The following is a 16,485-nucleotide window of genomic DNA, read 5'->3' as shown; positions in this document are numbered from 1 at the left end:
GACCCTGAGGGCAAGTGAGAGTCAGCACCCTCCACCTGGGAGCTCTAGACTCGAACATTGTGGAGGAAGAACACAACAGTGACACCGGAACTGGGCCAGGACGCAGCCACAAAATTGCACGAAATCCTGCACCTGCAACAGGGATTACTCGTCATCCAACCACCTTAATGAACACCAGTTGGCTTTGTAGTCCCACAAACCCTTGGACGCCCTGCTTGGCTCCAAAGATCTGCAATCATCCTCGACTAAAGCGGGCATACAAAAATTATTAATGGAATTTAAGAAGACATGCCTTGCGCAGAGACTTTCAAGAAGCGGTCACAGACCTAAATTAAACAATTCATAAAGATGAACACAAATTGTATCAGGGCGAAACATCCCTATAAGAACAAGCCCACAACAATGACAACCTTGCCCTCAGACTGGACAAATTGGACGCGTGACAAATCTAGCTTGAGGAAAAACTTAAGGACTATGGAAATAGGTCACAGCAGAATAACCTTTGCTTTAAGGGCCTGGACAAGAATATCCCCAGTGCAGCATTATAGTCCCACGTCCAATTCCAGTTCCGCCAACTACTGCAACTACCGGTTGAAATGAGATCCAACCGGATCGCAGACACAACGTATATTTGCCTTTCCAACAAAAAGTTTGCTATTTGGAGTCTTTGCTCTTCCCCAGTGCAGGTGACCTACATTTCTCCCTAATTGATGGCCCCATAATGAGTGCTGAAGTTAGAGATGCAATTTAATAACTTAAATCTAGTAAAGCATAAGGTGTAGATGGACTCTCAGTGTCCTTTTACAAAGCATACACAAAGCATAAACATCTTAGCGGCCCCACTCACTAAGCTGTATAAGTCTTTCCTACACTCAGATGAGCTCACAGCCACAATGACCGAGTCCACCCTAACTTTACTATTGAAACCAGACAAAGATCTGACTTCTTGTGGCGCATACAAACAGATCACGCTGCTGAACTTTGATGTAAAAATCTTCATATCCATCCTAGTCCCTCACCTGACCTCTACTGCTATCGCCAGGGCAGTCAGGCTTTATAAAACACCAGCAAGTAACTGATAACACCAGGCTGGTGTATAACTTAATTGATGTGGCGAACAGGCATAATATACAAATGGTCCTTTTTTTGCTTGACGAGGAGAAGGACTTCAATAGATTAGTTTAGAAGTTCCAATGAAAAATGCTTGCCAAAACAGTGAAGGGCTTTCTTAAGTTCATCTTGATAAGCTTTAAGCAACCTATGTCATGGTTAAAAATAAATGGAGAACTATCAGGCAAAATGACGCTAACAAGGGGCACAAGACAGAGATGCCCCCTATCCCACCTAATATTTGCCCTCATGATTGAACCCTCTAAAACAAAAAAGAAAAGTCAAACTTGGAATCCAGAGCCTTAGATTGGGCCAGAAATAGTACAAGATAGCCTTTTTCGCTGAAAATGTGCTTTGCTTCTTGACTGATCCTGACAACTCCATCCCAGTTCTGGTTTGAGAACTGGAACAATTCAAGACAGTCTGGCAATTCAATATAAACTACAATAACTCCTCTGCACTGGGGATCTCGGACCCTCAGGGGCTTTCCAAGCCATTTTCACAGGGGGAGCAATTTTGCTGGAAGGAGTGTTGTGTAGCCATTTTAGCTATAATTTTATACATGGTATTTTAGCAAACAAGGCCTGCCAATGTGCACTTTAACCTGGATATATTTTATTCAGCTTCGTTATATTATTTTAACATTAGCCACATCTGCGGTCTTGTTTTATTTATCTAGCAGTTCTTCACCTAGGTCAGCACTGCGTTCTTAGACAAGACATTTCTCTCACTTTGTGCTTTTATCAAGGCTGCAATAAGATAGGTTGTTGGCAACAGTAGTATGCTTTGTCTCCAATCTTCACAGAAACCTACACACTCTTACGTGGGGATCATTTCTTGGAACATCAGTTGTTTTATTATCAAAACACTACTTTGACCCATGTACGTTAAAGGGAGATTCCAGCCAGATGACCACGACTGTATGCTGATTGCTTTGCTACAGCTGCTTATGTAGACTACAGGCCTCTTGCTCAGGTATGAGGGATGATGTCTTCCCAGGGGGAACCTGAAAGGCAGAATTAGAGCTTAACATGCTGTGCTCTAACATAACTTAGGTAGGAACTATCTCTATAAACCTTAGTGACAGTATGGAGTGTTATTCTTGTGTTTTACTCTCCTTGTTACAATTTTAATCTTATTGTGCTTCATTGTCCTAGTTATTGCAATACATGCTTTAATATCTAAGATGCAGTTACTTCAATAAAAACCTTATTGAACTATACGCTGTCTCTGATTGTCCTTGCATATGTGAGATTAATGTAACTGAGAGAAATGGATGAGATCTGAGTGACCACGATTCCCGTGAGGAGTCATGTATGTCATGCGCCTGGTTGCCCCAATCATCCCTGCTCTTGGGGGGAGATGAGGCACTGCTAGTTTGCCGGAACAAACCCAGATTAGGCCGACAGGTGTCACATGGTGCGGGATCAGACTCAGTCAACCGCAGTACAGGTGATTCTGTCGTCCAAATCCAGTAGTCTCATTAGGATGAGAACCTATGCGTCAGGAGCACACACTCTGGTGCGTAGGAATCACCCTAACAAAGAGGTGGAGCACACCTACTATGCCAACACCCCACTGCTACTGGAAATGTTATTTAATGACATATACCACTGGAGAAAGTTGAAAATATCAGGGTTCCTTCCAGCAAGACCCAGGGTTTTTGTGATGGAATTAAGGAAACCCACCACGACACAGAGACTTCTATATAGATGGGATACTAACAGGTAGGACTACTTGTTTGGAATAGTTTCAACTTCAACCACATGATGAACACAGTTTACCTCAAGTGCTAGATTGGATGAGGGATGGAGAAATCCAAATTAAATCTCTAAAAAAGGGACCTCTCTCCTATATACGACACTGAAGCAATCATATATAGCACAACCCCCAACTTACACCTCTGCATGGAACAGAGACTTAGGTAAAGAGATATCAGAAGAAACATGGAGACAGGTATGGACCAGGGCAGTGAAATCTAGAAAATACATATAAAGTTTTAACCAGATGGTATCTCACGCCGTTAGACTAAAAGTAATCATGGGTGGATCCGACCACCGTTGAAGGGGATGCGGGAAAAGGTTGGATATAATACACATGTGGTGGACATGCCCCATGGCTCTTACCTATTGGCTGAAGATAATACAAGAGGTAGAGGTGATCACGAAGGTGGATCCCATTATCTTTTTGCTACGTGCCCCAGGGAAAGTTCTGTATGCCCATTGACAAACACATCTGGTAAACTCACAACCCACTTGCTATTGGCAGCTCGTTTAACATTGGCACAGTATTGAAAACACGCCCTTCCTCCCCACGCCTACTCCATACTTGGTTGTCTAAGGTATGTTCAGTCTGCACAAATGAAAAACTCACAGCACTGATATACAACACTCCATGCAAATTCAAGAAAACATGCGCATTGACCAAACCTTCAGGAATATAGGAAAGAGATACAGGGTAGGCCCCACTAGCAGACTGCCTGTCTTTCATTGCTCAGGCCTGGGAAAAATGTCTGCTTAGATGGTGAAATATGACTCATAACCAACCCGCAAGCCCATCATGACATTCATGCCAGGTGCACAAAGCTTACTCACCTCATAGACCAGGTCTTTCGGTCAATCTCGTGCTCTTGATTTGATGGCTTTGTTGTGTATGTCTCCGTTCCCTGCTCCTAATTCAATGTTTTTACTCCCTATTTGCGTTTCTGCCACACAGAGGAGCATTTCTGTCTCGCCGCATTTTGCTTGGTGATCTGTGTCCTTTCACAGCTGATGTCAGGACCTTGCAATGCCGTTTCTAAATGACTATTTCCTCTCTCTCTTTTCTCAATCTCTTTCTCTCCCTCTCTCTTCTGATTCCCGATCTACCTTCCTACCTCATCCTATTTATGTACTACCCTGCTCTCCCCTGCACCCACTTGTTCCTGAATAGTATCCTGTCTGCTGCCTATCGCTAGTACAGTGGTGGGAGGCCGCCTGAGATTGGTTTTGAAACCATTCCTAGATGTGATATTTGCACATGCATTCAAACCCAGCCATCCTGTATTGTTTTTTCTTATGCTGTTTGAAAAGAACTTTCCATAGTGGCCCCTGTGTGTGCTCTACTTGAAAAAGTTGTCATAAAGCATAAAAAAAGAATTCCAAGCTGTCTGTCTTGTGAGTGCCGCCACATGCACGCTGAGCCATCTTAATGACATTCTTAATAAAGAATAAGAAAATCCATTCCAAGATGGTCACTCAGGTGGCTATCTTACAAGGCTTATTGCTATAAACAATGGCAAAGCAAAACATGCATTTGAGAAGCAATCAGGTCTCTGCCCCAGTGTCACCGGCAAGACCTATAGGATTTGCCAATGCTTTGTTTTTTTGTTGGTCTCCACCAGATCAAACCATTCATATTCTTGAAAAAAGCCCACGAATCACCCATGTTTCCAATGTATGTCAAGGTGCGAGGTGTGGGGTACATGCATGTCGCTTTAATGGGCAACTTCCAACCAAAAAGAAAGAATGTATAACTCATGAATATGGTACGGCCAAACAAAAGCAGCTGTTTACTCTTAGCCATTGGTTTTGTTTGCACCTATTTTTAACAGCTAAGGATATATGATGCTCTTTCTCATGTTTGTGTACAGTTTCCTATTCTAGTTAGTAGGAAATTCTTTATTTTTTCTGGTTCTTTCCACAATCGTAGTACAATTTGAGAACAGGAGTCTGTTACTTAAAAATAAAAATGTTTATAAAGTTTTTACTCCAAAGCACTCTGGTCACTTTCAGATATTGTTGTTCGATTGAACCCATTATTTCTCTCTTTTTCGCTTGAAAAAATATTTAAAGTGAGTGAGGATAGAGTTGAGTGCTGCCTGCAGAGTGTAAAATATATTTTCTACTTAATGATGGACCTTGAATTGCTCTCGTAATCCAGTTGGCCAAGGTGGCTCCCTATATTTCTTTGTCTGTTTACTAAGCATATGGACCAGTTCTTTAAGCTGCAGTGGATCCCACTTCTTGTGAGACTTCATATTTCCACATCATCCATGGGAAATATCTCAGATTTTCCAAGATGCTGGTATCTCTCATGGATTTTTGCATATGTTATGATGATCATGGTTGTACAGCTAATGTGCTCTTCTTGAACTGCTCCAGTCATTATGGCACTTGGCCTCGTTTTAAGATCTCCAGAGCTCAGAAATTAATCTTGAAGCATTCGAAAACTTCCCTTTGAACTTTTATTAAAACATCTTCGCATGATTTCTGTTTAATACGCCTTAACTAAATTATTTCCAATATGAAATTAGAAGTATTACCAATTGGAAAAGGAGCCTGTGTCTCATTTAATTTACTAGATAAGAATTTGTAGAATAAAGACACAGCGAAGCGAGGTGAGACGTGAACCATGTTTACTCCTCGTTTGACTTACTCCCACATCCCACTCCAGACACCCTCATCATCCCAAAAGTCCTACAAATAAATTCACATTATTCTAAAAAGGGGTGTCTCATGGCCAGCTTGCGTCGGACAGGCAGCCTCTCATGTCTTAGAAATGTTACGTATGTGAAAACCGCAAGTAAGTGCAAAAAAATGAGAGTTTACATGGAGAAAGATCGAGGAAAGCGTACGAAGTTCTAGTGTGCAACCGTGGCATTAGCTTGATTCACTTCTCCATGCGACTTAGAAAATGCAAGTCATTATACTAAAGGATGTTATTTACACAGAAATATTGCAGCGTGACTCAGCGCTGTGTGCTGTAAGCATGAAGGGCAGTTCAATCAGTGTGACGTGTTTGATAACAGGTTGGATTCTGCACACGTGTTCCCTGAGAATACACTTTAATCACATCTCCTCGTTTCGCCATGCACTTTGAGAAGCCAGTGACACATTCAGGATTTGTATTGCACAGTCTAAGCTGGAACCAAGTATGGATAAAGCCAGGTTTTCACTGACTAAACCGGTCTGGTGTTGCTTTTGTTTCTGTTGGAGGGACAGAGGGCCTGATTACGAGTTTGACAGTCAGTAAACCCGACTGCTAGATCCGTGGGGAGGAGACCGCCACAGAGCTGGCGGTCTTCCCACCTGTCCTATTAGCAGCTGTGGCGGCCGCGAATCTTAAAGGGAGGGACGGGCACAGGGTGGGGGGGAGGAAATACATTTTTTTTTTTTAACTTACCTGTTCCCGCTGCAGCAGCCTGCCGTGCTGCTCCTCAGCTCTTCTTCTGGTATCCCAGTATTCACTGGGACACCAGCACAACCCACTTAGCAATCCTTGGGCTGCTCTCATGCTAAACATAATATGGGAGCAGAGTCAGGATTGGTCTGAGCGGCTTGGACTGCCACTCAGACACTGCATGGGTGTCTCTGTGTGCATGTGTATTTGGCCGGCCTGAGACCGCGGGCCAAACACACAAGTGCACTTAGTGCACAGATTCCACTCCCCTATCCCCCTTACCGTGGCCCAACCCCACCCCTTCCTGCACACACTGGCTAAGCCAGCAGCTGAAATATAAAACTATAATGAAATATTGTTTTATCTTTCAGTTCCTGGCTCAGCCAGGAGTGTGACGCTCCATCACCATTGTGAAGGAGCCGCCCCTGCCTATTAGGAGTTTTCTACTGGGCTGACCAGCCCAGTGGAAAAGGTGCAGTGGCACGGGACTCAGCTCCACATGGAACTGAATTCAATGCAGTTGCACAGGGGGCCTCCCTAGCTCTCTCTCAAAGTGTGGAAAAGCCTTAGCCTTGGCGGTCCGACTACAAGTCTGGCTGTCTTGAGGCAGCCAGACCCGTAATGTGGCCCAGAGATCAGCACTTAAGGCATTGCTGTTCCTTATAGGAAGATCTCAAGTTATTTGCATAAGCGTGGCCCCTCAGTGTAGTGGGATAGTGAGCAATAAATCAAAAGGCCGGAGTATGGTCCAGAGGAATTACCACTGGAGGAGATACATTTCAAGACACCACTTATCACCTTTTGGTTTTATTCAACAACTTTCTGCAATTTGTTTCCACAAGTCTAAACAAAGTCTACAGTTTGCTGGTTTAGAGACCAAAGATATCACACTCTGGCAAACTTTTTAAATGAGTGAAATTTCTGGGTGTATTGTTTCAGAACAGTGGGATCACGACTAGGGCTGTTTTACCAAGAATACGGGCTGCGCTCAATGTTTTGTGCTTCATAAAATCTTGCCAAGACAGCCACTTCAACGTGGACAGGCTAAAGGTAGCTTCTTCAATTTCAGTAGAGCACAACCAAAGGAATGCTGGATTAGTCCTAAATATCAAAATAATAGCAGGTGGTGGCCTGTGGATGGGGTCAAACACCTTTCCTGTTCTTTTTATGGAACTGGCGGGACACTTCCAATTGGATGCATTCTCCAAATTTGTCATAAAAATACATGTCAAATAAGTCCCATCAAAATCATCTGCTGTATAAATTAATTGTTTTGTAACATCCTGAAACAGCCAGTCAAGGTACATTGCTAAAAGTATCAATGCATCAACTAAACTGCAAATCAACCATCTGATCACACAATATACAAGGATAACTGACGAGAAGTACATTTCGGAAGGCATCAGTTTCAAGACAAAACATATTTAATGTGTCCTCTTCCTTACTTGTTCTAGCTCACATGTTAAAAATGTTATATGTTTTCCCAAGTAATCAAACAGATGAACAACACAAAGGTAACAACAAACAAATTGGCAGTCCGTTTTTGCAATTTCACAATTCCATAGGTCATAAACAATTACAATTAACCAACTCCAGGTGTGTATGAGTGTGAGAAATTGGGTTGTTGGTTGACTGGGGTGCAAGCCCTGGTCAAGCAACAGCTACAATCCCTTGCAGGTTGAACCACAAACAGTCACCAAATCAACCTGTGCTTACCCATGGTAATTTGGCATAAAAATCAGTCAGGCCAACTTCGAAGCAATGTGTAAAGTATTTAGGCATTAAACAAGCAGCAATCAAGTGAAACACAACTCAAGAAAAATCCCAAACCAATTTAGAAAAATAGAGTACATTTTCATAAATTAGTTGACTCCTAATCCAATCATTAGACAGGGGTTATTCATTTTAAAGATTTTAGTGAAAATAGCACCAAAAAAGCACAAACTGCCAGCAATGGACATCCCATTGCACCGGACTGAACCAAAGTCACAAGTTTAGGCCAACAGTGATGGAGCAGAAAGGCTGGCTACAGTCACCACATTATGCCTGCTGAAGTTTACCTTCTCAAAAGTCTTTGCCAAGAGTCCCTTTTGTGATGGAAGGGGCCACAAGGAGCCGGGAGAGTATAGCAGGAGACTGTCAGCATTGCGGGAAGAGCAGGCCAGGCATTGCAGACAGGGGTTGCTCGAGTTTTGAGCTGGTGGCCCACACCAGTGGTCAATGTTGCAGTGCGAAGAGCTGGGCTGACGGAACTTCATACTTGTTAGAAATGGGGCCTTTGGTTGACAGTCAGGTTACCCCCTTTTCAAGCAAGGACCCTCACTCTAGTCAGGGTAAAAGAGAATCACCCTCAGCTAACCCCTGCTTACCCCCTTAGTAGCTTGGCAGAGCAGCAGGCTTAACTTCAGAGTGCTAGGTGTAGAGTATTTGTACCAACACACACAGTAACTTAATGAAAACACTACAAAATGACACAACAGAAGTTTAGAAAAATAGAGGATATTTTTCTAAACAAAACAAGACCAAAACGACAAAAATCCACAATACACAAGTCAAGTTATCAATTAAAAAGCAAAAAGAGTCTTTATGTAGTTTAAAACACACACTAACACTGTTAGCGTGAAAATGTACCTTGGGTGTGTCAAAAATAACCCTGCACAGGCGAGTGCGCGTCAAAAAGGGCTTGCAATGCGTTGATTTCACTCACTCACAAGACCTTGCGTCATTTTTCCTTTCGTTGGGTCGGGCGTGTCGTTTCTTCTCTCTGCAGGAGAGCGATGCGTCGATCCGGTCAGCACTCTCGGGTCCGGGCAGGCCTTGCATTCTTTTCACACACCCAGCAGTGTTTGTGTCGGTAATCCAGCTGCACGATGATCTGAAAACCACGCAGCGCAGGTTGCGATATCCGAGCCTCTGTCAGCAATGCTGCACATTGTTTCTCCTGCTCCGTGTATCAATTCTTCGGTCATGTTTCCGGCTAGCGTCGATTTTCAGCAGCGGAGCCGGCAGTGGGTCGTTTCTTCAGTCGCAGATCGGAGTTGCATCGATCTTTTCCCTGCACGGCGTTCTGTGCGTGGATTTCCTCCTCTTAGGCTGCCAGCTTCTCATTTCAGGGTCCCAGGAACTGGATGGGCACCACAGGGCAGTGTAGGAGTCTCTCCAGTGACTCCAGGTGCTGGCAGAGAGAAGTCTTTGCTGTCCCTGAGACTTCAAACAACAGGAGGCAAGCTCTAAATCAAGCCCTTGGAGAGTTCTCAAGATGGAAGGCACACAAAGTCCAGTCTTTGCCCTCTTACTCTGGCAGAAGCAGTAACTGCAGGATAGCTCCACAAAGCACAGTCACAGGCAGGGCAGCTCTTCTTCCTCAGCTCTTCAGCTCTTCTCCAGGCAGAGGTTCCTCTTGGTTTCCAGAAGTGTTCTTAAGTCTGTGGTTTTGGGTGCCCTTCTTATACCCACTTTCTCCTTTGAAGTAGGCCTACCTCAAAGCAAAGTCTCTCTTGAATGTAAAATCCTGCCTTGCCAAGGCCAGGCCCCAGACACTCACCAGGGGGTTGGAGACTGCATTGTGTGAGGACAGGCACAGTCCTTTCAGGTGTGAGTGACCACTCCTCCCCTCCCTCCTAGCACAGATGGCTCATCAGGAAATGCAGACTACACCCCAGCTCCCTTTGTGTCACTGTCTAGTGTGAGGTGCAACCAGCCCAACTGTCAAACTGACCCAGACAGGGAATCCACAACAGGCAGAGTCACATAAATGGTATAAGCAAGAAAATGTTCACTTTCCAAAAGTGTCATTTTCAAACACACAATCTTAAAATCAACTTCACAAAAAGATGTATTTTTAAATTGTGAGCTCAGAGACCCCAAACTCCACATGTCCATCCGCTCCCAAATGGAATCCACACTTTAATCATATTTAAAGGTAACCCCCATGTTAACCTATGAGAGGGACAGGCCATGCAACAGTGAAAAATGAATTTAGCAATAGTTCACTGTCAGGACATATAAAACACATTACTATATGTCCTACCTTAACCATACACTGCACCCTGCCCTTGGGGCTACCTAGGGCCCACCTTAGGGGTGTCTGACATGTAAGAAAAGGGAAGGTTTAGGCCTGGCAAGTGGGTACACTTTACTAGGGACATACTAGTAAATCAAATATGCCAATCATGGATTCACCAATTACATACACATTTTGTAAAGGAGCATTTGCACTTTAGCACTGGTTAGCAGTGGTAAAGTGCCCAGAGTAACAAAAACAGTAAAATCAGAGTCCAGCACACATCAACAACCTGGGGAATAGAGAAAAAAAGTTAAGGGAGACCACGGCAAGGATGAAAAGTCTAACAGTGCTAAATTGCTGTGCAAGAGGCGAGGTCTCAGTGTGAACTGACCCGTTTCCAGTTGTGAAGAGCCTCAGCTACCATGAGCCACGTGAATTCAGCTACCATGAGCCACACCAAGGGACCGGGACCCAAGGGATTCTACTTGGTGACACAAGCTCACTACAAATGAGTTGAGGGGTTGGTGAAAGATGTTGGGGAGCCTTTTATCTCCATGAGACTAAGGTCAGGAGTCAAGCAGACTAGCCCTTGAAGTCACTCTGGTGTCCTTTGTTTAAGATGAGGTTGCAGGTCTAGTTCTTCCTCCCCAGGCAAGAGGGCATCAGGCAATAGGTCAGCACAACAGGGCAGCAGTTCCTTCAGAGTAGGAGTCCAGCAGAGTGGTAGTCCTTTGAGCAGCACAGCAGTCCTTCCTCCTGGCAGTGTATCCACAGGTCCAGAAATGTACTGAAATGTTGGTGTCTGAGTTCCTACTTTAATACCCTGGTGCCCTGGTTCTGGAAGGTGGGAGAAGCTCTAGAGAGTGACTCTGAAGTACATGGAATGCCCTGTCTCTCTTGCCTCCGAGCTCGCTGCAGAACCAATGTGGGGTCGTCAGGCCCTTTGTGTGAAGGCAGAGCACAGGCTAGTCAATTATAAGTGAGGCTGTGTTCAGCTGCTCCCCCCATCCTGTCGGCAGATGGCTCATCCAGGCACACCTAATCCCTCTCTTTGTGGCTGTCTGGGAGAAAGTAACAAAATCTGCCTTTCAGGTACACTCAGCCATGTGCCATAGTCCAGGCAATAAACACAAAAGGGCTAAAGCCAGAAACATGCACACGTTATAAAACTTGTATTTTTATAATTGTGCTAAAAAAACGACCTTAACACAAAATAGGGCTCTTCACCACAATTCCAAAGACACCAAACATGAAGTAACAACCAGTCCCTAATAGGAAATTACAAGCTTATTTAATTAGTTTAGTAAATGTAATAAGGAATCCCCAACATTATCCTATGGAAAGAGTAGGCATTAGAGTACTGAAAAATAACCTTAGCAGTCACTACCAGGACATGTAAAAACTTAAAAGTAGCTGTTGAACCTGATAATTACACCGTGCCCTGCCCTATGGGCTACCTAGGGGTGGCTTATATGTAATAAGATGGGAGCTTATGGCTTGGCAAGGGGATTTTAATGTAAAGTTGACATGTTAGTTTAGAACTCCACTCAGGCTGCAATGACATGCCTGGGACATATTTTATGCTGCTACTTAAGTAGGAGGCACAAATACTGCTCCACTGGTAACATTTAATGTACAGGCCCTGGGTATATGGTATGCCACTAAAAAGGGACTTATAAGTAATTTAAATATGTCAATTAGGTATAATTCAATTTAACCATAGTTAGTGGAGAGAGCACAAGAACTTTAGCACTGATTAGTAGTAATAAAGTGCACAGAGTACTAAAGCCAACAAAAACAAATTCAGCAAGAAAGTGGAGGGAAAATGTCAAATGTTTGGGGGTGACCCTGCAGAGACTGCGAGGTCCAACAGTGATGAAATACAGTTGAAACAACCAATGACCGAAGGGCCTGACCTCAAAGCTTTTCTCCATATAGATTGCATGACATCTGTGAGACAAATAGAGCTGCCTTTGCTATTGTGAAAGAGAATGTGGACAGAGCCAGGCAAAGAAATCCTGAAAGAGAAAACAGTACTAGATGGAAGAAGGCCACAAATTAACAATATTCATGGTAAAGACTACTGCTGTACCATAAATATTAACCAGTAGATTCTGAGAACAAAATAAATGGTTGTTAACAATGGCAGCCTGTCTGAATGGGCTCTGCCCCACCCCTTTTGCAAAGCATGATGAGGTTCCATCAGGCTCAGAAAAGGTCAGCCTAATACAAGTTCATCATGTATGGGTCAGGCAGCCAGGTGCATCACATGTGCAGGCATCTGGCAGCCTGAGTCAAGATTTGCCGGGCTGAAGATGTTACAGCCCTTAGGGGAGTGACATAATCAGACCGGCAAAGCCATGCAAGGATCTTTCTACTTATGATGAGAGGGAGCACAACTGATAAGAGTCAATACTGAGAGCCTAAGGTTTAAGCCCGGAAGTTCTTAGGTCTGACTGTCTATTAGTGATGCCTCATATTGGATCACTGACAGAATATCAGAAATAAAAATATTGTGTGAACAGAATATCATGTCGAAAATACTAAGGACCAAAATATTGAGAAGGTAAATGCAAATGGGTAAGTACAGATTTATTATTTTTAACTACACATCTTCTTACCTTGAAGATATATATATCGTCAAGGTACATTTAAGTGGAGTTATTTATAGTAAAACTTTTCTTACCTATAGAAACTTACGTTCACAATAATTTTGTCCTCCATGTTCTTGGTACGATATTTTGTCCACAAGATATTTTTTCTCTGATATTTTGTCTAAACACTCCTCACATTAACTTTCCATAACTGGGAGTTGGATTGGATCAGCAAAACTAACTGACTCCAGTACACTCTGTGACAAGTTAGGGAAGGTCTTCCTCTCCTTGACTTACCCTTGTCAAAGTTAGTCAATGAAATGAGGCAGCAGGGACTTCTAATTCCTGCCTCTCACCCGCAGCCTCCAGCCCCTTCATAAGCTATTGTGCTTCTTCCTTCCGCCACCCATTGTTCCTGCTATCACCAAAGTGGTCTGGTAAGTGCCTCATTAAATATCTGGGTGCATGTGAGTATGTATGAATGTATGTATAGATGTCATGCTTGTGCTGTGAGTGGGTATGAGAATGCGTGTTTATGAGTGAGTATGCTTGTGAATAGATGGTTGCGAGTATTCGTGTGGATGTCTTCTTGTGAATGGATGCGTGCAAGTATGTGGCAACTGTGTGCTTGTGAATGGAAGGGTGTGAATATGTGCCCGAGTCTGAGCTTGTGAGTGGATAGGTGTATGTATATGTGCACATGTATTTTTGTGATAGATGTGCGTACGTGTGCGTGTGTGTGCTTGTGAATGGATGGGTGTGATTGTGTTTCTTGTAGATAGGTGGAAGTGAGTGAGCAAATATGTGTCTACCCCACTAATCATTCAATTTACCAGACACCACTGGAGGTCAATCGTGTCAAACGCAGCCAAAAGGTCCAGAAATGAACAGATCTGCAAAAGCGCCTAATTAAGGATTCATACCCACATTACGTGGTGCGACCATAACCGCTGATTAAGAAGCTATGACTTAATGAAACCCAGTTGTAAATTATTTGTTCATTTTTTTTGTAGCTGAAGCCCTACCACCGATACATGAATGCAGCAAGAAGGAAATGGGCCTGTAACTAGCTGGAACACAAGAGTTCAACTAGGTCTTTTCAATCAGGGGAGGAATCAGTAAAGATGGAACTACTCCTTGTGTTAGAGATGCACACGTTTTAAAAGCTCGCAGTAACATGTCAGCTTTAAAATATGCACATAAAGAAGTGAATTTTAACAATTCCTCTGTTTGAAAACACATCTATATGTGAGTTGGCGAGAACCATTTCCATAAAGGTATCTGAAGTTTAAAGCAGTGGTCAGTATGGGTTGCAGCAGACATACACACGCACTATGGATTAAAAGAACCTGACCAGTAACATTTGGGAGGCACGAGGGTACTAAACGTTGAATGTTTGAACCTGCGAAACTAGAACAGGATACAGGTCATGTAAGAGCCGGATGAGCAACACGTTTTAATTACATTAGAGAACAGTAAGGTAAACATTGTTTAGGTGGTTAAATATAGTGTTGACCCGTATGAAATTTAGGTTTATAGGTTTATAGGTTAAGTTTATTTGAACTTGAGCTATTGATTCTCTCAATAAATGTTTTTGCAACTGAAGTACTTAGCATACAGTCCCATAATTCAGATGAAGGCACAATCCTGTTCACATATGTGTTATAGGAGTGAAGTTTGAACAACATTTTCATACTTATTGATATTTGTAGTTTACTATTGTGGTATCTATCTATCTATCTATCTATCTATCTATCTATCTATCTATCTATCTATCTATCTATCTATCTATCTATCTATCTATCCATCTTACCCCGTGGTGGTTACCCAATTGGTTAGGTTCCACATTAAAAAATGGTAGGTCCTGCAGTACCCACTATGGGTGCTAACTGGGGAGCTGGCTGGTACCCTGGGGCTTTGGGCCCCCTAGCCCTCCAACAGCTCCCAGCAATTGGTTATGATGTTGGTGCCTCAAATGAGCATGGGTCACCCACAGACAAATTATGGAAATGATGGCAAACCTCCACCAGCACCCACAATGGGTGGTAACCGTAAGCTGTCAGGGTCCATGAGGATACTGCCGCCACCTCCACCCCGCAGACCCACAGTTAATTTAATGTTTGGGTGTCTCAGGTGCAGTCAGGACACTCAAAAATGTACAACAAAAACAGAAGTAGGAATAATAAACAATTGTGAGGGAATAGCAATGTCCCGGGGGCAGGGGTGTTTACAATGGACAGCGTTTTGTTCTGGAAGTGGGGGATAGCCTCCCCGAGGCTGCTGAACAGCTGAGGGAAGTGGGCCAGCTGTCCCCTTTTCCCTAAATTTAAATCTTCCATGGAGATGGGGTCCTTGAGGTCTTTTTGAGGCTTGAAGAGGGGGCTGCATGTCACCCTTCCCTAAATTTGAAATCCATCCTGGCAGATAAGGTACTGGGTCCTCTCTGAGGTACCAGCAAGGGGGCTGCACAACCCCGTAATCTAAATTTAAAAGTCAGCCCTAGGAAGATGTGGTCCCTGTGGCCTCTCTGAGGCTCATGGAAGGGGGGATGCACACCTCCTCCACACCCTAAATATAATTGTAGGCCCCTGAGGTTGTGGTCCCTAGGATCTCAAATTCTGTTCAACCGTTTTGGCTGTAGCTGTGTCTAATTTTCCTATGGAAAATTCTGTGGGGAAATCAACCACCTCCCACCCCGACCGATTACCCTGAAACATTTCAGGAAGGAGCAGAGGTGGATCAGATGTGTTTTGGAAAGCTTCAGGGTGATTTATCAAACAGTGCCAAACCTTTGTAAGCAAGCTGAAAAATCCTATGGAAGCATGTGCCTAACCATATCCACCCAGTGGCGTCTTGTTTCTAGCTAGAACTACTCAGGGGCGACTGCTATATATATCATTACAATGGCCTTTCAAGCTAAAGGTGCCACATAAACGATGCAAAAAAGAGCAGGGAACCCTTGAGAATTCCCAATTCCTTTATATGGAAGAATTTAAACACCACCAACACCCAAAATCTGCTCACCTCAAATGTATGTTTTTTGACCAGAGGGTTGACGCAAACAGTTAGCACAGTGCCATATATGTCAAGCTAGAAAATGACGAAGACTTTAGCAGTTTTTACAGCAGAGTCTGTAAGCATAGGATTAGTAAACGCTATCCACACTGAGCTTAAAAATGTCAAAGGCCTTTTACCATTACATATTTAGCAATATATGAAAGGGTAGAATTAGAAGTGAAAGAATTTGGATTTTTTTTTAAACTGTTCACTTTAATTAACTGTTGTGGGATGTAAACGGAAACATATAAGGTGTACTTGTGCATTTTAAACAAGGAAAACGGACTGATAATTTGTCTGTGAACAAGGTCCAGGGCAGACCAAAACGCGTCAAAGTCTGTTTTGCTGCATGGGTGTGGAATTACTATAGAAGAATAATATTGGCAATTCACCCTCAACAGTGCGTCTCAAATTTGGTTGTGTGGAGCAATGGAAAGTATAATTAGAAGCGGCATGGTTCAGCTGCAAGAGGTTCGCACCCTGCGCACATCAGAAAGAGCACCAAAGTCCTAACGTGGACTAAACAGAAGGAATACATATATATATAATAGAGTGGTG

Source organism: Pleurodeles waltl, chromosome 7, assembly GCF_031143425.1.
Source record: "Pleurodeles waltl isolate 20211129_DDA chromosome 7, aPleWal1.hap1.20221129, whole genome shotgun sequence".
NCBI classification, from domain to species: domain Eukaryota; kingdom Metazoa; phylum Chordata; class Amphibia; order Caudata; family Salamandridae; genus Pleurodeles; species Pleurodeles waltl.
This window is presented reverse-complemented; position numbering follows the sequence as displayed.